General features: G+C 38.4%; 1 pseudogene; it reads left to right on the top strand.

Moving 5' to 3' along the window:
- The window catches only part of LOC119520683, a 178,866-nt pseudogene extending 157,002 nt beyond the window's left edge, over nucleotides 1-21,864 (top strand).
- Nucleotides 21,865-23,503: the final 1,639 nt, after the last annotated feature.

The following is a 23,503-nucleotide window of genomic DNA, read 5'->3' as shown; positions in this document are numbered from 1 at the left end:
CCAAAGAATTGGGGTAGCTGGTGGTGGATGCCTGAAACTATCAAACTACAACCCAGAACCCATGAATCTCGAAGACAGTTGTATAAAAATGTAGCTTATGAGGGGTGACAATGGGATTGGGAAAGCCATAAGGACCACACTCCACTTTGTCTAGTTTATGGATGGATGAGTAGAAAAATAGGGGAAGGAAACAAACAGACAAAGGTACCCAGTGTTCTTTTTTACTTCAATTGCTCTTTTTCACTCTAATTATTATTCTTGTTATTTTTGTGTGTGTGCTAATGAAAGTGTCAGGGATTGATTTAGGTGATGAATGTACAACTATGTAATGGTACTGTAAACAATCGAAAGTACGATTTGTTTTGTATGACTGCATGGTATGTGAATATATCTCAATAAAATGAAGATAAAAAAACAAAACAAACAAACAAAAAACAACAACAACAAAAAAAAGTGAAAAAGAAAAACAACTAATGCAAACTATGGACATAGTTAACAGTAACATTGTCTATCCTTTCATCAAGTGTAACAAAGGAAATATACCAATGCTAAGCATCAACCTTAGGGGGGTATAAAGGATATGGGATTTTTTTTGGTTTTATTTGTTTTTGTTTTTTGGAGCAATGAGAATGTTCTCAAATTGATTGTGGTAGTGAATGCACAATTCTGTGATTATACCAAGAGCCACTGATTGTACACTTTGGATGGGTGGATTGTGTGGTGTGTGAACTAAAATAAAAGACATTTGGTTCTGGAAAAAAAATAGGTATCTCTAACTCATACTACATGTGGATTTTGGAATTCCCATGCATGTAAATATTGTGAAAATTCTCAGATTTATGTATTCTTCATTTATGCTTTAGCATTGGTCCTCCAAGTCCTATCCATGCCCTCTGGATCCTCACTCCATTCATGTTGTATCCTGCCCTGGCCCTTCTGAATGCACTCACCCTAAAACATCTTGGTCCTACGCCTTGGGGTTCTGGAAAGATCAGTCCCTCAACCCCCTTGACTCTGACTTTCAAAGCTTTCCCTAGTGGATTTGGATATTGTCCCAGATTGAAACTCTTTTGGACCCCAGAAGAGCCATGATTTTAATCGGGTCTTGGGTGAGATTTTTGATTGATTTTTTTTCCTGGAGGTATGGCCCCACCCATTCAGGGTAGGTCTTAATTAGATCACCAGAGTCCTTTAGATAGCTGAGATCACACACAGACCCAGACACCCTGAGTTGTTGGAGATGCAGACAAAAGTACGTTTTGAGATGCTAAACTGAGAAATGAAGCCTAGAGTTTATAACAGAGATGCTAAGATAGGACCCCCAGATGCTGAGAGAGAAATGTCCTGGAGAACAAGCAAGGATGCACAGGAGCTGATAGAGAAGCTACAAGAGACAGAAGCTCAGAGACATTTTGGAGAAAGCTATTTTGAAACCAGAACCAAGGAGCAATGGAACAGTGGACTCCAGCCATGTGTCTTTCCAGCTGACATAGGTGCTCTGGAAGTCATCCACCATTCTTCAGTGAAGGTATCCTCTTTTTGATGATTTAGTTTGGACACTTTGGTGGCCTTAGAACTGTAAATTTGTAATCTAATAAATCCCATTTATAAAAGCCTATCCATATCTGGTAGTTTGCATAATGGCAACTCTTGCAAACTGGAACAAATATCTATCATTCAAATTCAAACTGATTTCATGATGAGGTTAATAAATTCAAAGAATACCTTCATTTGGAGGGATCAGTGATGTCCATACACCAAATCAATTCTTCAAAATTCCCTTTATAAGGAAGTAACAGGAATATATGGTCATAAGTTTTCTGTCATGTCCCACCATCCTCAGAAATGAGGAGGCTCAGAAAATATAGAATGAATAGGTTTGTCAGGATACTGAGTTGCTCCATTTGATAATTTCATAAAGTGGCTGCAGTAGTACTGTCCCATATTAATCTTCATTTGTGGGAACATTCCTGCATTTCTTTTTCTCTCTTTATATGTGATATATGTGTTTGCATGCATATGTGTGTGTGTGTGTGTGTGTGTGTGTGTGTGTGAAAGCATTAATCTTTATGGCCAGTAAACTATTCCCTAAAACCCTGTTAAGAATTAAATGTATATGGAGAAATGATGATAATTTATCATAAACAATGGTAGGCTTAATTCATCAATTTGTATCTGAGGCCCAGAAAAAAAAAAGAAAAGATGTGTATTATGTGTGATGCTATTTATGTTTAACTGTATTTGTTTATTTAATCTTCCTAATAATTCTATTTATAGTTTATCTAACAAGTTAACAAATTACATGATCACAGGTTCAGAAATATCAGAAAATTTTAGAATTATGACAAAATTACATGGTAGAAAATTACACAGCTAGAATTAGAATTTTGCTCTGCTTGTCCCCCAAGCATACATTCCTGGAATTTTGCACATCATTTACAGATTTACACCTGGAATGTCTCTCTCACATGAAACATCAGAGTTCCCACTCAGGGGCTACAAACAGCTCTCCTAGTTTTCTCCACAAAAATACTCCCCATACCCAGATTCTTCTACTACATGGAGATGTGTACTGCACTGGACCCTCTCAACAAACATCATTCTCTGTCATTTTACTGCCCAGTTTACTCCACAGTTTGTAATTTCAACAGATACTACCAAGGCAAACCTTATGTCCCTCTGACTGCTTACAGCATGTACCAACCAAAACCTCAGTATTCAATGACTTCAAATTCTTGTAATTATCCATGAATACATCTTACACAGTACATGAGTAAGATATTGATCCAGGAATAAGAACAGATTCACAAGTTCTAGAGGTTTTCCAATAAACCTGGGAACTGCACTGTCTTGCTAATTAGATCATTCCTGCATACTCCATAACTACTCTAAACATTCTCCATAACTTTTGAATCTCATGCACTATATCATTTAACCTCATTTTTAACATATGAAATTACCTCCTTCTAAGCAGATGAAACATGTAATCTGCCAAATTACACTACAATACCATAATATTTTCAAATATCCCTGAATGCATATGCATTAGTTACTCCATCTCTCCTATTAAATAGAAAAGTCATTGTACCCCTGGCCAAGTCCACTGTCTCCAATTGATCTTGATCTCATGTTTTGTTGTGCACTGTATTATTGATTACAAATTAAATTCCCGGTATCAGAGAACTCTTGCTCTCTTCACAATCAACCTCCTCATTTAAGCTTTTTTGACTCTTCCATTTTGAATAAAAAAAACAAGGCAAATCGGTGCATGCATTTTATCTCAAGTTCTAACTCTCCAGATCTTCCCTTGACAAACTGAAAGTGCATCTATCATGTCCTCACATTCACCTCACTCTTTGACTCACAAAAAACAAGGCCGGTGTCCTCATTCACAAAACTTGTAGATCACTAATGATCTCCCTGAAAATAAATACTTATTTGGAACAAAATAACTGGACAACAATATCCTTTTTAGAACTTTATTTTTCCTTTCTTTTTCTGATATCACATCTCCTGATGGTATTTAAACTACTCTAGACACTCTTCCCCATGTCTGCTGCAAATAACTCCTCAAAGAGAACTATTGGAACATCTTGAAGCTAAATCCTAACACCTTTCTCTCAACATTTGATATTCTGTAATGTTCTGTTCTCACATTTGTTCAATTTCATTAATTTCCTCCATTGATATTCCTACATTGAAAGTCACAAGACATTCTTCTGGATTCCATTTCAAATTATCATGGCTACTTGCTTAATTTTGTGCATCTAAAATGAAATATATCACAAGTTCTTGTCTTAACACCCAAAATGTAAATATTACTCCTCCCCCCATCTCCAGTCTTTGTTAAATTCTCCACCAGGCATTCAGTGATTCATATCTTACATTTCCTCTTGAAATCACTAAGCCCAGTGAAACTCTGCTATTACCTCTACTGAGGACTATTTTCACCCTACATTTCCACCTCAACCCACAAACATACCTACTCATACAACACCCGTCTCTTCAATTTTAAATGTCAATCCCTCAGAAATTCCTTCAATGAAAAACAACCAAAGTTAGCTTTGCCCTTCCACTCTCACTTAATAGCTATCCTATTAATCCTTCAGGCAACTCACCAATTTGCCAATATGAAAACAATGTATCAATGTGTACTCTATCCAGCTACCTATTCATGATCTCTCTACCCTATCAGTCTAAATGCTGATAATTTTAATTTTAAATGCATTTTAATTTTAAATGCTGAATGGTAAGATCTGACAAAATTCATTATGACCACTAGGGATACATTTTAAATACAGAGAAATATCATTTTACAAGCTCCAAACTTACCCTCAGAATGTCTGTCAAAAATATCTAAGATTAAACAATGATCTTCTGATTAAATATTAATTCATGAAAAAGGGAGGTCTGACCCTCCTGGCAAAAATTCTCTCCAATAGTCACCAGACTCAAATTAAATTGTGAAAGAACAATCAAAGCCATTGTTCATGTTTGCTAATGCTGCCATTATGCAAAATATGAGAAATGAATTGGCTTTGATAAGTGGGGTTCATTTGGTGACAGATTTCCAGTTCTAAAGCCAGAAAAGCACCCATGGCATCAAGAAGGGGGTACCTTCACTGAAGAAAGGCTGCTAGCATCAGTAAAACTCTGTTAGCCACAAAGACATGTGGATGCCATCAGCTCACTTCTAGGTTGCATTTCAAAATGGCATTCTCCAAAATGTCTGTTGGCTTAGCTTCTCATGGCCAACTCTGGGCTGCTATCTCTGAAGCATCAGCAAATGTCTGATTTCAATGGTTCTCTAAAATGTTTCTCTCAGCTGCAGCATTGAGATCCTTCTGTCTGAGCTGTTACAGGGCTCCAGGAAACTAATCGAGACTGGTGATATGTGGGTGGGGTCACACCTCCATGGAAAAAATCTAATCAGTGTTAGCCCTAGGAGTTGGGTGAGTCACATCTCCATGGAAAAAAAGAAATCCAAATTTTCCTAATTAATCAATATTAATAGATCAACCACCACAAGATTGCATTAAACATGGATACTCTGGGGGACATAATAAATCCAAACTGCCACATCCTACACCCTGGACACCAGAAAAACATGAAACTTCCATACAAAAAATATATTCATCCCGTTGCATCAGAAATATAAATACTTTCATGAAAAATAGGTAAGTACAAGATCCCATCAAAATCAGTCACAGGTGTTGTCTTGTCCTAAAGAAAAATTCCCCTATAGCTGTGGACCTGTGAAATGTAGAACAAGATACCTGCTGCCAATGTACAAAGGAAGAACAGTCATAGGATAAATGTTCCCATTGGCATAGGGAGAAACTGAAATGAAAACAGGGTTCACAGGACAAAAACAGTTTATAAATCTTACATGGAATACTTCATTAGATTTCAAAGTCTGAGAGTAATTTATATAATGATGTATCCTTGTGGCTTGAGAGAACAGGAGTCCAGCCATTTCCAAAGATTCATGCAGAAGCCTTGTTTCTACAAACACTAGTGTGAGAGCTCAAATAATCCATACATTGAGAAGACCACTTTCTACTTGGCCCCACCTTCCCCAAACATCAGGGTGTGGCATGGAATCTGCCTCTTCAGGGCAAATGCCCTGCCCTCTACAAATACTGGGTTGGTGACTAGTTTCTCCCCAATCCCCATGGAATGTTCTACCCCATCTCTGAGAACTTAGGTGACAGCACACTTCTGAAGCACCAAGGTGGAAAGCCTACACCCTAACTCTTGGGCAAACTCACCCTCTCCATATGCATTTGTTGCTCTACTCTCCTTTCCTGAGATTTCTTGATGGCAGACCACAACTTCTGTGATTATTTCTTAAAGAATATTTTCCCTCTATTTGTCTAATCTCCATTACCTCCAGTCCAGACTGGCAGTGATACCTGTTATACAGATCTCACAAAAAATTGTTGGCTTGGTATGAGCATACAAGGGTCAAAACCATTAGATAATAAGACTTTCCAAAAATCCTATCAGGATAACATCATGAATCCTCGCTTGTACTGAAATAGCTTTTGAGGTCCATGTTTGGTTAAATACTGATATATGAATGTGGTTTCTGAGATCTAACATTTTGGAAGCCAATAATTTTCCAATCACTTTCTGCATTCTTTGTACCCAAGAATTCATTTCTCATTGTAGCCCTCTCCTCCTGCATTTTACTCTAAGCTGTAAGAAGAAACCAGGCTACATCTTCCAAATGTAGTTTGAAGATCTCTTGAGGCAAGTATTCCAGGTTGTCACTTTCAAATTCTGCTCCCCATCTGACACAAGGACTCAATCTGGACAAATTCTCTGCTACTGTTAAACACGGATCACCTTTCAGACAGAATGCAACATCTAACATTTCTCTTCAAAGTCTCATCTGAGCTGTCTTTAGAGTCCATATTCCTACCATCAGTTTATTCAAAGCCAGCTATGCCTTTTCTAATCAAGCTCCTCACCATTCTTCCAATATCTTCCCCTTATCCATATAAAAATCCATTCCAAAATCTTTGGTATTTTCAAAGTGAGCAACACTCTTCTTCCTGGGCACCAAAATCTATTTCAGTTTGCTAATGCTGCTGTTATGCAAAATACTGGAAATGGAGTGGCTTTAAAAAGGGAGGTTATTTGGCTACAATTTTCTTGTTGTGAGGCCAGAAAAGTCTCAATGCTAATGTATCAACAAGGGTGTATTTTCCCTGAAGAAAGGTGACTGGCATGCAAAAAACCTCTATTAGCTTGGAAGACATGTGGTTGGCATGTGCATGCTCCCAGGTTGCATTTAAAATTATGTGCTCCAAACTGTAACTGTGGTGAGGTTCTTGGGGCAAACTGGGCTACTATCTCTGAAGTGCCAGCAAAAGTCTGCTTTCAGTGACTGTCTCTAAAATATACCCCTCAGCTACAGCACTGAGCTCATTGGGTCTGGGCTCTTATAGGTCTCCAGGAAATTAATCAAGACCAGTGCTATATACTTGGGGTCACACCTCCATGGAAATAATCTAATGAGAGTTAGCACCAGGAATTGGGTGGGTCACATCTCCATGAAAACAACTAAATCCAAAATTTCCCACTTAACCAACATTAATAAATCAGCCCCCACAAGATTGCATTAACCATGGCTTCTCTGGGAGACATAATATACCCAAACTGCCCCATTTCACAGCCTGGACCCAAGAAACACATGAACCTTCCACATAAAAAATACATTCATCCCATCACATCATAAACAAAAATACTTTCATTAACAATAGGCAAGTACAAGATCCCATCAAAATCAGTCACAGCTGTCTTGTCCTAAAGCAAAATTCCTTTCTAGCTGTGGAACTGTGAAACATAGAAGAAGTTATCTGCTGCCAATGAACAATGAGGAACAGTTGTGGGATAAAGGTTCCTATTGGGATAGGGAGAAACTGAAAGGAAAACAGGACCAAACAGTTTCTAAATCCAGCAGGGAAAATTTCATTAGATTTCAAATTCTGAGAGACATTTATGTAATGATGATGTATACTTGGGGCTTGATAGAACAGGAGTCCAACCATTTCCAAAGACATAAGCAGAAGCCTTATTTCTACAAATGCTAGTGTGAGTCCTCAATCAATCCATGCATTGGGAAGACCACTTTCTACTTGACTCCACCTCACTCAAACATCAGGGTGTGGCATGGAATCTGCCTCTCCAGGGCAAGTGCTCTGCCCTCTCAAAATATTGGGGTGGTGACCAGTTCCTCCCCAGTCCCCATGGAATGTGCTCCCCTATCTCTGAGACCTTAGGTGGCAGAACATTTCATGAGCACCAAGGTGGAAAGCCTACACCCTAACTCTTGGGAAAAGACACCCTTTTCATATGCATTGGCTGCTCTTCTCTCCTTGTCTGAGATTTCCTGACTACAGACCTCTACTTCCATGATTGTTCCTTAAAGAGTATATTCCATTTGTCCAATCTCCATTCCCTTGAGTCCAGGCTGGCAGTGATTCCAGTTTTACAGACTCCAGAAAAAAATTGTTGGTTTAACATGAAGCATACAAGGGGTCAAAACCATTAGACAGTAGGACATTTTACAAATCCTTTTTAGATAACATCCTGCCTTGTACTGAAATGGCTGTTGGATTCCATGTTTTGTTAAATATTCATATAGGGATGTACCTTCTGAGATCTAACTTTTTGGAAGCACAGAATTTTCCAATCAGTTACTGCTTGTTTTTTATCCAAGTTCATTTCTCATCATACCACTCTCCTAGTGCATTTTACTATAAGCTGCAAGGAGAAATCAGGCTACATTTTCCACATGCAGTTTGGAGATCTCTTGAGCTAACATTCCACATTGTCACTTTCAAATTCTCCTTCCCATATGGCAAAAAGACTCAATCTGGCCAAATTCACTGCTGCTTTTAAACAAGGATCACCTCTCTGCCAAAATGCAACATCACATTCAACATTTCTCTTCAAAGTCTCATCAGAGCTATTTTTAGAGTCCATACTCCATCCATCAGTTTCTCCAAAGCCAAGTATGCCTTTTCTTATCAATCTCCTCACATTTCTTCCAGAATCTTCTCCTTATCCATGTAAAAAGCCATCCCAAAATATTTGGTATTTGCAAAGCCATCAACACCCCTCTTCTTTGGCACCAAAAATCTCTTTCAGTTCATTAATGCTGCTGTAAGCAAAATACCAGAAATGGATTGGCTTTTATACAGGGGGTTCATTTGGCTACAATTTTCTAGTTCTAAGGCCTGAAAAGTGTGAATGCTAACATAACAAGAGTATACCTTCCCTAAAGAAAGGCTGCTGGCATCTGTAAAACCTCTATAAGCTCAGCAGACTCAAGGCTGGCATGTGCTTTCTTCAAGTTTGCATTTATAATGATGTGTTCCAAACTCTGGGCTGAGGTTCTTGGGTCAAACTCTGGGCTATGATCTCTGAACTGCCAGCAAAAGTCTGCTTTCAGTGGCTGTCTCTAAAACATCTCTCTCAGTTGCAGCACTGAGCTCCTGTATGAGCTCTTATAGGGCTCCAGGAAATCAATCCAGACCAGTGTTATAAGGTTGGGCCACACCTCCATGGAAATAATCTAATCAGCATTAGCACCAGGAGTTGGCATGTCACATCTCCATGGAAACAACCAAATCCAAATTTTCCTACTTATTCAATATTAAGAGATCAGCCCTTACAAGATTTCATTAAACATGACTTCACTGGGGGACATAATATATTCAAACTGCCACATTCAACACCATGGATTCCCAAAAATATGATCTTACCATACACAAAATACATTCATCCCACCCCATCACAGAAACCTAAATCTTGTCAGTAACAATAGGTAAGAACATGATCCCATTAAGATCAATCACAGGGGTTGTCTTGCTCTAAAGCAAAATTCCCATCTAGCTGTGGACCTGTGAAACTTAGAACAAGGTGTCTGCTGTCAATGAACAAAGGAGGAAAACTCACAGGATATAGGCTCCCAATGGCATAGGGAGAAACTGAAAGGAAAACAGGGTTCATGGGGCAAAACAGTTTCTAAAACCCACAGGGAAAACTTCATTAGATTTCAAAGTGTGAGAGTCATTTATATAATGATGTGTAATTGGGGCTTGAGGGAACAGGAATCCAACACATTCCAAAGACTTATGGATAAACTTTATTTCTACAAGGCCTAGTGTGAGTGCTCAAATAACCCATGCATTGGGAAGACCACTTTCTACTTTACTTCATCTTCCTCAAACATCAGGGTGCAGCATGGAATCTGCATCTCCAGGGCAAATGTTATGCCCTATTCAAATATTGGGGTGGTGACCAGTTTCTCACCAGTCTCCCTGGAATGTGCTCTGCCATCTCTGAGACATTAGGTGGCAGCACATTTCCTGAACACCAAGGTGGAAAACCTACTACCTAAATCTTGGGCAAACTCATGCTTTCCATTTGCATTGTTTGCTCTTCTCTCCTTGCCTGAGGTTTCTTCACTATAGATGTCAACCTCCATGATTTTCCTTAAAGAATATTTTCCTTCAAGAATATTTTCCTTCAATTTGTCCCATCACCATTCCTTCCAGTCCAGACTGTCAGTGATTCCAGTTTTACAGATGTCACAAAGAATTGTTGGTTTGGCATAAAGCATACAAAGTTCAAAACCATTAGATAACAGGACTTTCCACCAGTTCTATCTGGATAAACACATTTCCAGCCTTGGGTTATACTAAAATGGCTGTTGAGTTCCATATTTGGTGAAATCCTCAAGTATGGCTGTAAACTTCTGAAATCTAACATTTTGGAAGCCCAGAATATTCCAAACTATCAGTTTCTGCTTTCTTTCTACTCAAGAGTACATTTCTCATCTTATCCATCTCTTCTGGCATTTTACAGTAACCTGCAAGGAGAAAGCAGGCTACATCTTCCACAAGTTGTTTGAAGATCTCTTAGGCTAAGTATTCTGGATTGTCACTTTCAAATTCTGCTTTCCATCTGACAGCAGGACTCAATCTTGCCAAATTCTCTGCCACTTTTGGGCAAAGATCACCTTTTTGTCATAGTGCAACATCAATTCAACATTTCAGTTCAAATTCTCATCAGAGTTGTCTTTAGAGTCCATTTTCCTACCATCAGTTTCTTCAGAGCTAACTAGGCCTTTTCTATCAAGCTTCTCACAATTCTTCCAGAATCTTACCCTTGTCCATATAAAAAGTCATTCCAAAATGTTTGGTATTTGCAAAGTCAGCAACACCCCTCTTCTCTGCTACCAAAATCTATTCCAGTTTGCTAATCCTGCTGTTGTGCAAAATACCAGAGATGGATTAGCTTTTTAAGGGAAGTTTATATGGATGCAAATTTCCAGTTCTAAAGCCAAAAATGTATCCATGCAATGCCATCAAATAGGGTGTACCTTCACTGAAGAAATGCTGTTAGAGTCTGAAAAATTCTGTTATCTCTGAAGGCATGAACATGGCATCTGTTCACTCTCAGGTTGCATTTCCAAATGGCATTATCCAAAATGTCTCTTGGCTTAGCTTCTCATGGTGAATTGGGCTACAATCTCCAAAGCATCAGCAAAATCTGTTTAAAAGGCTGTCTCTAAAATATTTCTCTCAGCTGCTGCACTGATCTCCTGTCCGAGCTCTTATAGGTCTTCAGGAAACTAATCAAGACTGGTGCTGTATGGGTGCAACCACACCTCCATGGTAATATTCTAATCAGAGCTATCACCTAGAGTTGGGTGGGTCACATCCCCACGGAACTAACCAAATCAAAATTTTCCTACTTAATCAACATTAAGTGATCAGCTCCTGCAAGATTGCATTAAGCATGGCTTCTCTGGGAGACATAATATATCCAAACTGCCACATATCACACACTGGACCCCAGAAAAACATGATCCTTCAATACACAAAATAAATTAATCCCATTTCATCAGAAACATAAATTCTTTCACTAACAATAAATAAGTATAAGATCTCATCAAAATCAGTCCAGGTGTTGTGTTGTCTTGTCCCAAAACAAAATTCCCCTCTAGCTGTGGAACTGTGAAACATAGAACTAGTCATCTGCTGCCAATGTGCAAAGCAGGAATAGTCATAGGATAAAGATTTCCATTTCCATAGGGAGGAACTGAAAGGAAAACAGGGTTCAAAGGACCAAACAGTTTCTAAAACAGGGAAAACTTCATTAGATTTAAGAGTCATTTATATAACAATGTTGTATCCTTGGGGCTTGAGAGAACAGGAGTCTGAAACTTTCCAAAGATTTATGCATTTTATATTATGGATTAGCTCTTATAAAGTGGGTTTACATGGCTACAAATTTCCAGTTCTATAGCCAAAAATGTATCCATGCAATGGAATCTAAAAGGGTATACCTTCACTGAAGAAAGGCTGTTACCATCCAAATATTTCTGCTAGTTCTGAAGGCACAAAGATGGCATCTGCTTACTCTCAGGTTGCATTTCAAATGGCATTATCCAAAATGTCTCTTGGCTTAGCTTCTCATGGCAAACTCTGGGCTAATTTAGCCAAATTGTCAGCAAATATCTGCCTTCAGCATCTGTCTCTAAAATATCTCTCTCAGCTACAGCACAGAACTCCTTTTATGTGAGCTTTTATATGACACAGAAAACTAATCAAGACTGATGGTATATGGGTGGGAACACACTCCAATGGAAATAATCTAATCTGAGTTAACACCTACATTTGGGTGGGTCATATTTCCATGGAAACAGCCAAATCCAAATTTCCCCACTTAATATTATTAGATCAGCCCTGCAAGATTGTGTTAACATGGCTACTCAGGGAGACATAATATATCCAAACTGCCACATTCCACACCCTGGACCCAAGAAAAACATGATTTTTCCATACAGAAAATACATTCATCCCATCACATTAGAAATACAAATTCTTTCAATAACAATAGGCAAGTACAAGATCCCATCAAAATCAATCACAAGTATTATCTTGTCCTAAAGCAAAATTCCACTCTAGCTGTGGACCTCTGATATAGGCTCCCATTGGAATAGGGAGAGGTTGAAAGGAAAACAGGGGTCACAGGACCAAAACAGTTTCTAAAACCCACAGGCAAACTTCATTAGATTTCAAAGTCTGAGAGTCATATACACAAAAACTTTGTATCCTTCAGGTTTGAGAGAACAGGATTCCAACCATTTCCAAAGACTTTTGCAGAAGACTTATTTCTCCAAATGCTAGGGTGAGTGCTGAAACATATCCAAGCATTGGGAAGACCACCTTCTACATGGCCCCACCTTTGACAAACATCAGTGTGTGGCACGGAATCTGCCCCTTAAGGGTAAATTTGCTGCTCTTTCCAAATAGTAGGATGGTGGCCAGTTTCTCCCCAATCCACAGGGAATATTCCCCCCTCCCTGAGACCTTATATGGCAGCATATTTCCAGACTACAAAGACAGAAAGTCTACACCATAAGTCTTGAACAAACTCACCCTTTCATAGGCATTGGTTGCTCTAATCTCCTTGCTTAATATTTCTTGACTACAGACCTCAACTTCCATGATTTTTCCCTAAAGAATATTTTTCTTCAATGTGTCCCATTCCCCTTTCCCTCCAGTCCAGACTAGCAGTGATTCCAGTTTTACAGATGTCACAAAAAATTATTGGTTTGTCATGAATCATACAAGGGTGAAAACCATTAGACAATAGGAATTTCCACAAATCCTATCCTTATAAATGCATCACGAATCCTGGATTGTCCTGAAATGGCTGTTGGATTTCAAGTTTGGTTAAATCCACATGTAGGGCTATAGCTTCTGGGATCTAACATTTTGAAGCCCCAAATTTTCTAAGCTACTAATTTCTGCTTTCTTTGTATGCAAGGGTTCATTTCTATTTATCACTCTCCTCTGACATTTTACTACAAGCTGCGAGGAGAAACCAGGCTATGTCTCCCATATGTAGTTTGGAGATCTCTTGAGCTGAGTATTACAGGTTGTCACTTTCAAACTCTGCTCCCCATCTGACATGGGGACTCAATCCACCCAAATTCTCTGCCACTTTTAAACAAGGATCACCTTTCTGTCAGAATGCAATATCACATTCAACATTTTTGTTCAAAGTCTCATCAGAGCTATCTTTAGAGTCCACATTCCTACCATCAGTTTCTTCAAAAACAGCTATGTCTTTTCTATCAAGCTCCTCACAATTCTTCCAGAACCTTCCCTTTATCCATGTAGAAAGCCTTTCCACAGTGTTTGGTATTTACAAATTCAGCAACACCCCTTTTCTCTGCTTTCAAAATCTGTTCCAGTTTGTTAATGCTGCTGTTATGCACAATACCACAAATGGATTAGCTTTTATGAAGGGGATTTATGTGGCTACAAATTTCCAGTTCTGAAGTAAAAAATGTATCCATGCAATGCGATCAAATAGTGTGTACCTTCACTGAAGGAAGTTTGCTAGTGTCCAAGAAATTCTGTTAGCTCCAAAGGCACAAAGATGGCATCTTCTCACTCTCAGGTTGCATTTCCTAATGACATTCTCCAAAATGTCTCTCAGCTTAGCTTCTCATGGCAAACTGTGGGCTACTACCTCCAAAGTGTCAACAAAAGTCTGCTTTCAGTGGCTGTCTCTAACATGTCTCTCTCACTGAGACTCTTCTGTCTGAGCTCTTATTGGGCTCCAGGAAGCTAATCAAGACAGGTTCTAAATAGGTGGGGCCAAACCTCCATGAGACTAATCTAATGGGAGTTAGCACTCGGGTTTGGATGGGTCACATCTCCATGGAAATAACCAAATCCAAATTTTCCTACTTAATTAACATTAGGAGATCAGCCCCCAGAAGATTGCATTAAACATGGCTCCTCTGGGGGAAATAATATGTCCAAACTTCCACATTCCATACCTTGGACCCCAGAAATACATCATCTTTCCATACACAGAGTGCATTCATCCCATCACATTACAGAAATTAAATCCTTTCAGTAACTATAGGCAAGGAAAAGATCCCATCAAAATCAGTCACAAGTGTTGTGTTTTCCTAATGCAAAATTCCCCTCTAGCTGTGAACCTTAGAACCAGTTGTCTGCTACCAATGCACAAAGAAGGAACAGTTGTAGGATAAATGTTCCCATTGGCATAGGAAGAAACCGAAAATAAATCAGGGTTCACAGGACCAAAACAGTTCCTGAAACCCACAGGGGGTACTTCATTAGATTTCAAAGTCTGAGAGTCATTTATATAATGATGTATCTTTGGGGCTTGAGAGAACAGGAGTACAACCCTTTACAAAAACTTATGCAGAAGCCTTATCTCTACACACACTAGTGTGAGGGCTCAAACAATCCACACATTGGGAAAACCACATTCTACTTGTTCCCCCTTCCTCAAACATCGATGTGTGATATGGAATCAATCTGTGCAGGTTAAATGCTCTGCCCTCATCAAATCATGTGGTGATGGCCAGGTTCTCCCCAGTCTGTGTTGAATGTGCTCCCCCCTCTCTGAGACATTAGATGGCAGTCAAGTTCCTGAGCACCAAGCCAGAAATCCTACACTCTAACTCTTATACAAATTCTCCCTTTCCATATGCATTGGTTGCTCTACTCTCCTTGTCTGAGTTTTCTTTACTGCAGAACTCAATTTCCATGATTTTTCCTTAAAAATGTTCTCCTTCAATTTGTCCCAACTCCATTCCCTCCAGTCCACACTGGCAGTGTTTCCAGTTAAACAGATCTCACAAAAAAAAAATTGTTGGCTTGTCATGAAGCATACAAAGGTTAAAACTATTAGACAATAGGACTTTCCACAAGTCCTATCTGGATAACCACATCTCTGATCATGACTTGTACTGAAATGGCTGTTGGATTCCATGTTTGGTTAAATTCCCATGTAGTGGCATAGCTTCTGAGATCTAAATTTTTGAAAGCCAAGAATTTTCCAAATTGTCAGTTTCTGCATTCTTTGTACCTAGGAGTTCATTTCTCACTCTATCCTTTTCCCACTGTGTTTTGCTATAAGCTGCAAGGAAAAACCAGGATACATCTAATCAGAGTTATCACCTATAGTTGGGTAGGTCACATTTCCATGGAAACACTCAAAGAATTACAATCTAAACAACACTAAAGAATTACTATCTAATCAACACTAATATGTCTGCCCAAACAAGATTGCATCAAAGATAATGGCTTTTGGGGGACATAATACATTCAAACCAGTGCATTGCAACCCCTTGACACTAAAATGACTTGATCTTTTCATATAAAAATACATTCATCCCATCACAATGTCACAAAAACTTAAATCATTTCAGTAACAATAGTTAAGTACAAGATTCCATTCCATCAGTTAGTGGCATGGTTTGTCCTAAGGTATAATTCCCCTCTAGCTGTTGATCTGTGAATCTTAGAACAAGTTATCTGCTTCCAATATACAAAGGAGGGACATTCATAGGATAAACATTCCCATTGCCATAAGGAGAAACTGAAAGGAAAACAGGGTTTTAGGGACCAAAACAGTTCCTAAAACCCACAGGGCAAACTCCATTAGATTTCAAAGGCTGAGAGTCATTTAGAGAATGCCAGTTTATCCTTGGGCTTGAGAAAGTGGGAGTCTAACAATTCCTAAGGCTTTTGTGGAAGGCTTTTTCTCTCCAAATGCTGGGGTGAGTGCTCCAACATATCCACACTTTGGGGAGACCACCTTATTGTTCCCACACTCCTCAAGCATTGGGACAGCACCCAGATTCTCTTCCATCTCCAGGGCACATGCTCAACTACTTCAAAACAATGGGGCCATGGCCAGGATCTCCCCAGTCCCCTGAGAATGTGATCCACACCCTTTGGGGCTTGGGGTAGCAGAATACTTCCTGAGCATTGATGTGGAAGTCTCACTCTCAACCTCCAGGGCAAAGTCACCATTTCCATCAATGCATGTGGGCCACTCCACTCTCCCAGACTGAGACCTCTTGACTCCAGACCCCAAACTTCATGGCTCTGTCTTTGAAGAAATTTTTCCATCAATTTGTTCCTTATCTGTCTCCTCCAGTCCAGACCAGCAAAGCTCTGTCTATAAAGATCTTGCAAAAATTCTGTTGGCTTCACATGAAGCACACAGGGGTCAAAGCCATCAGACAATAGGACTTTCCACAAATCCTTTCTGGGTAACTCCATCTCCAATCTTGTACTGAAATAGTGGTGAGGTTCAATGTTTTGTTAAATCCTCATGTGGGGCCTCTGGGGTCCACTCCCTGGAAGCCCAGAGTTTTTATAACCATCAGTTTCTGGTGCCTTTGAACCCAAGTATTCAGTTCTTAGCTTATTGCTCCCCATTCACATTTTACTATAATCTGCAAGGAGAAGCCAGAGTACATCCTCCACCTGTAGTCTGGAGATCTCCTTGGCTAAGCATTCCAGGTTTTCAGTTTCAAATTCTACCTTTCACCTAACACCAGGACACAATTTTGCCAAATTCTCTGCTACTTTAAAACAAGGATCACCTTTCTTCCAGTTTGCAAAAACACATTCATCATTTCTGCTCAAGTCCTCATCAGAAGTATCTTTAGAGTCCATATTTCTACCAACAGTCTCTTCAAAGCAGTCTAGGCCTTTTTCTATCAAGCTCCTCTCAATTCTTCCAGAGTTTTCCTCTTATCCATTTAAAAAGCCATTCCAACATGTTTGGTGTTTGTAAACTCAGCAGCACCAGTGCCCCACTTCTCTGTTACTAAAATATGTTCTAGTTTGCTAATGCTTCCAATGCAAAACACCAGAAATGGATTGGCTTTTATAAAATGGGGTTTATTTGGTTACACAGTGTATTAGTTAGGGTTCTCTAGGGAAACAGAATCAATGAGAGATATCTATGACTATAAAATTTATAAAAGTGTCTCACACAACTGTGGGTATGCATGAGTGCAAATTCTGTAGGGCAGTCAGTAAACTGCCAACTCCAAGGAAGATGTATGATGAACTCCTCAGGAAACAAACTGGAAACTTTGATGAACTCCTCAGGAAATGCTTCACTGCACAGCTGAAGAAGTGAATGTCCTCTCTGTCTCACTTATGTCTTCAACTGATTAATTGGATTAAATCCAGCCAATTGCATTCTTTCATTGTGGAAGACATGCCCTTAGGTGAGTCCTCATTCACAGCTGCAGTCAATTGACTGATGATTTAATAAACCAGCCTGTTGCTTTATTAACTGGCCACAAATGTCCTCCCAGCAATTGTTAGACCAGTGCTTGCTTGACCGGACAGCTGGATACTATATCCTGGCCAAGTTGATACATGAACCTAACCATCACACACAGTTACGGTCTTAAGGCCATAAAGTGCCCAAGGTAATGCAGCAACAATTGGGTACCTTCACTGGAGGACAGCCAACATTGTCTGGAAAAATCTCTGTTAGCTGGGAAGGCAAGTGGCTCATGTCTGCTCCATAGTTCTGGTTTCAGAATGGCTTTCTCCCAGGATGTTCCTTTCTAGGCTTCTGCTTCTCTCCAAAAATATCACTCTTAGTTGCTCTTGGGGCATTAGTCCTCTCTTAGCTTCTCTGCAGCAAAAGTCTGCTTTCAAAAGCCATCTCCAAAATGTCTCTTAAACTGAAGTTCCTCTCTCAGCTCCTGTGCATTCTTCAAAGTGTCCTTCTTGGCTGTAGCAAGCTTGCTCCTTCTGTTTGAGCATATATAGAGCTCTAGTGAAGTAATCAAGGCCCACACTGAATGGGTGGGGCCACATCTCCATGGAAATTATCTAATCAGAGTTATCACCTGCAGTTGGGTGGGTCATATCTCCATGGAAAAAATCAAAGAATTAGTCTATTGAACACTAATATGTCTGCCTAAAGATTTTATCAAAGATAATGGCATTTTGGGGGAACATAATGCATTCAAACCAGGATAAAACCTAAACCAAATTTCCATCCGAATCACGACTAAATACATCTGACCCAGAAGATTGCATTAAAGAACATGGCTTTTATTAGGGACATAGTATATCCAAATTTGCAGAGTCTCTACTGAGTATGCAGCCATTAAACTTTGAAGTTCAGAGCTGCTTTATCTGACATATACACTGTTTTGTAGGCAAAGTATCTTTTTATTCCATTGATAACTTCAGGAGTAATAGCATCTGAAGTACCCTCCTTGATTAACTGGAGTGCCAATCATGATGTCTAATGAAGTTATGCATATTTTATAAACAATTTACCCTCTATTAGATTAATTATGTGGAAGCAATAAAAGAGAGAGGTTGTGTTCTTTATGCCATTCTTCTAATATCCCAGGGGTAATCTTTATATGTTTTTCAGCAGCCTCCACATTTTGTAGATTTTTGTGTTTCTGAGCAGTAACACACAATCTACAGGAAGAGCATCCTTGGTATTTATTGTTTGTTTTTACTACTTACAGGACTTTCAATCTACCAACTTTCAGTCATTGGGCATAAGTGTGACCCTATATGGAGAGAAATATTTGTGCTGAAAGCATATTCAAAGAAGAAAAATATATTAAACCATCCTAGAATGTACATATTTTACTACAAAGAAAAAATATTCAGTGTAGGTCTCTTCCTGTCACACTTAGCTGAAGTTGTAAGGATTGGAAAGCCTTCAAGCTTCCAAGTATTAGGGATTCCTGGAGTAAATGAGAGCTTCATTATTGATTTTTCTATAAATATAATATTTTAACAAAATAAAAATTTACATAGTTGAAAAAATATATCTATTTAGATATAAAGAAAATGCTATTTCTTAAGAAAATGTCAAACAATATGGTTTCATTTAAACCACTGGTATTTAATACTGAAAGGAATAATTTGTCATTTTATTCTTCTAATTGCACTATCCTGAAATTAAAAAAAAAATAGTATGATTATTTTACTAACAAGGATTTAAGTTGACTAAATATTAAATGTCCATTATTTTCTTATATGTTCCTATGTTTCCTTAGCCTAGTTACACTGCAAAATGTTTGATGCAAATGATGGTCCCCTTTTATCATAAATGAATATATGATAATGCATAAATGAATATATGATTGATGTCAACTCTGGGGAAAGCAATGATGTAATTAGAGAAATAAGAAGAGACAGTGGTAAAATTTTATGATTTTGAGGTGTTGCTTTGAGGAAAAATTGTCTGAAAATTGACAGGATTTATATAATGGGAATGACTGAGAATACTTCACTTCTAGTTAATTTGAGAACTTCACAGAACCAAAATGTAGGGTACTGTGAAGTCAACTAGATTTGGAAGCAAGTTTCACTTTGTTCTTCTCCCAAGCCCTGAACTGTTCAGCTTCTCCTTTGGTGAAGTGCCATCTCTCTTGTGTCTTCCTTTTATATAGGGAAAACCAGTAAATAGACCTAATCAGTTCTATATTATACAGGACACTCCCTGATTATGCAAATACTAAATCCATTCAAGGCTTCATTCTGTGAGACACACCCTGTTTATTTTGATTGAATTTTTCAGATAATTAAAAATTCAAGCCTCATAAAATGTTTGAAAATACCTTTCTTTTATTTCTTGAATAAGTATTTTTGACTGAATTCTATGTACCAGGAAATTTCTGGGTCTTGAAGATACAGACAAAATCAGACACATAAATTATGAGCAGCAAATGTCTGTATTTCCCTTCACCATTGCATGGTCACCTTGTGAAATGTTCATGGGTCCTTTAGGGGAAAACCAGGAGGAAGTATATATGGATGTGTAACAGGGTCCTTCATCAAAGAGATCTGCACCCCCTTTCTTCATTTAAAGGGTGCTGAGTATGTGAACTGGCTGAAATTTGGTTAAGGCCATGTCACTCTCTTTTAGTGACACAGTCAGACTTCTGTTCACCAGACCTAGAGCTTCTCTACCTCTACAATCAAATAAGACTTTAGGAAGTGTTAGGGGTTGAATCATGTATCCCACAGAAGGCATGTTCGGGTCCCAACCCCTGCTCCTGTGGGTGTGAACCCATTTTAAACAGGACCTTTGAAGCTGTTATTAGTTAAGGTATGTCCAAACTGAATGAGGGTGGGCCTTAATCTAATATGACTGAAGTCCTTATAAGAAAAGGAAATTGGACATGGAAAGAGAAGCCACAGGATATTGGACATGGAAAGAGAAGCCACAGGGAGGACCCAGAAGCTGTAAGTCAACAGAACCCAGGAAAGAAGGGAGAAGATGCCACCACATGCATTGCTGTGTGACAGCAAAGTCAAGGAATCCCCAAGATTGCCAGCCAGCCCCTAAAACACCACAGCCTTTGGAGAGAAAGCATCACCTTGCTGACACCTCAATTGTGGACTTCTTCTAACCTCAAAACCCTGAGTCAGTAAATGCCTATTGCTTACACCAAAAAAAAAAAAAAAAAAAAAAAAAAAAAAAAATCAGACACACTGGATATCTATGTAGAAAAACAAGGAATTCCTTAGAAGAAATGTGTAATTAAAAATAAAGGCAGCCAGGTGCCTCACCTACCTGCAGGGCTTCACTGCACATGAGTGGGATCCAGATGAGCCTGGAAGAGGAGATGCTGCTGAAGCTGTGATCCATTCAACGAGGAACTGGAGGAGGAGGGTATTGGCTGGGAGACAGCAACTTGAACAAGATGTAATTATTGCAGAAGGATAAAGTTCTTCAGTTTATAATTTTCACCAAGTCTAGTGAAAAAAGAGCAGTAAGTTGTTTATGTCAAAATATAGACTTGAAGTTAGATATTGCAATGGACATTTTTTCCCCAAAACCTGAAATTAATATATGAGAGTGTAAAAGATTCATTTGATAGAAAGAATTTGGAACAACAGTACAATGGATACAAAGATCCCCAGGATGAAAATAAAAGTGGAATAAGTAGTAGACAGCAGATCTGTGTTGATTGGGACTTGATCCTGCCAGCATTAGTGTGTTGTGTATTGATTACTGCATGGAAGTTTGGAGACACAACATGGCATGAGTTCTCCAAACCAGAGTGCATGGATGGCATGACAGAATTAGGATGTGACTGGGCAGAAAAACCAAACTGTGCAATCCCAAGATGGAACAAGATTAGGAAGAAACAGGATGATTTAAAATTTTTACCAGTTTACTTTTAACTTACAAAGAATCCAGGTCAAAAAGAATTAGATCTAGAAATGGCCATTGCCTACTGGAATTTAGTGCATAGTGGAAAATTTTAATTCTTAGATTTATGGAATAAAATTTTGTTGGAATATCATAAACAATCAATATAGAAAGCTATTGCAATCTTCTTTTAGACTCCAGGAAAATGATTTCAGAGACATTTCTAATTATGAAGAAGGGTCATGGGCTGTTATAGCTGAGGACTTTGGGGAATTTGCTTGCCCTTAAATTGCTGGACAAAAAGATCAACAGTGTAGCACTTTAGGAAAGTTCTAGAATGTGCGTAATCTGTACAGTAAATAGAACAGAATATTGCACAATTTCTTCTGGCTAGACTAAACTGAATATCAGTCCTCACAATTCAAGCTGAGGGTTGAGACAAAACCTGAAGGATATGTCTTGGATTATGTCCTATTTCATTCTTCTAATACCATTTTGGGCTTGTCTTCTAGTCTGGGCTGCTCTACTCATTTATAATTCCAATATTGTGGCATTCATCTTATATATGTGGCCCATCATATTTTATTCTCCCTTTAATCTAAGAAGCTTCATGGTGATTATTTAGAGGTTTTCATTCTTGCATGAAATACTATTCTGTCTTTATCAGAAAATAATTTGATATAAGAATTAAACATATAAACATCACAATTTATTTAAAAAAATGCATCTTAAATATATGTTTTGGCTAGTTGCAAAGACTATGGTGATAGCACTTCCAATGAGAGTGATATATTTAAGTGGACCAGATATGAAGTGACATTTTGTTTTTGAGGACATTTTTTTTCCTGGTAAATAACATCTGTTGTTGATGTGAGTAGAGAACCTGATGAAATAACTGATGTGAAATTGGAGGATAATTTGGTGCCTAACTAAAAAGTTTATTATGCCTCAGACCCTCAATTTCAAAAAGGATCTACAAAACTATTTTGTACTAATCCTACACATTTGTTATATATTATATATACATATATTATATATATATATATATATATATATATATATATATATATACACACACACACATATACAGGGAGTAAATTATTAGAAAATGCCTGCATAATCGTAGACTCTATTCCATTATACATTAAACTTTATACAACTGGATTTCATTATGATATTGAAGTGCTTCTATGCATGTCAAATAAGCTAAGCTATTTAATTTGTTTTGTATATTTTAGATTGCTACAGAAAACATTATTTTAAATGTAGAACTGAGGGTTTATTTTTGTTTTGTTTGGAATTTTTTGGTCTTCACCATATAAAACACAAATGAAATTCCTTTAATTTATAAGAAGGAATTTAACTTTGAGTATGGTTTTGTGCTGGTTTGAATCTATTATATCCCCCAGAGAAGCCATGTACTTTATTGCAATATTTCAGGGATGATTTTGTATTCTTTTGATTAGGGTGGAAACTTTTGATTGAATGTTTCCATGAAGATGTGACCCACCCAACTGTGGAAATGGGAACCCACCCAGTCAGGGTGGGTGTTAATTAGATCACTGGAGGTTTTAAGGGAAAACTGGGAAAGACATTTTGGAGAGAAGCTTAAATATGTAATCTTGAGTTTGCCCCTGGAGAAACAAGGAGGACTCACAAGAGCTGATACAGAAAGAGATACATAGAGAGAAAATGCCCAGAGACATTTTCAGGGAGCCCTTGAAACCAGATGTTTGAAGTTGGTAAGCTAAAAGATGATGTCCAGAATTTACCCCCAAGAATCTAAGTGGGAATTCCCAGATGCTTAAAGAGAAGGCCAGAGGAATCAGAAGCTGAAACCAGTGCAATCTGGGAGAAAGGAACAGCTGATGCCATGCATATGCCTTCCCAGCTGACAGAAGTGTTGCAGACACCATCAGCCTTTGATCAGTGATGGTGTCCTCTTGTTGATGCCTCAGTTTGGAAATTATTATGG

Source organism: Choloepus didactylus, chromosome 26 (assembly GCF_015220235.1).
Source record: "Choloepus didactylus isolate mChoDid1 chromosome 26, mChoDid1.pri, whole genome shotgun sequence".
Classification (NCBI taxonomy): domain Eukaryota; kingdom Metazoa; phylum Chordata; class Mammalia; order Pilosa; family Megalonychidae; genus Choloepus; species Choloepus didactylus.
This window is presented reverse-complemented; position numbering and strand designations above follow the sequence as displayed.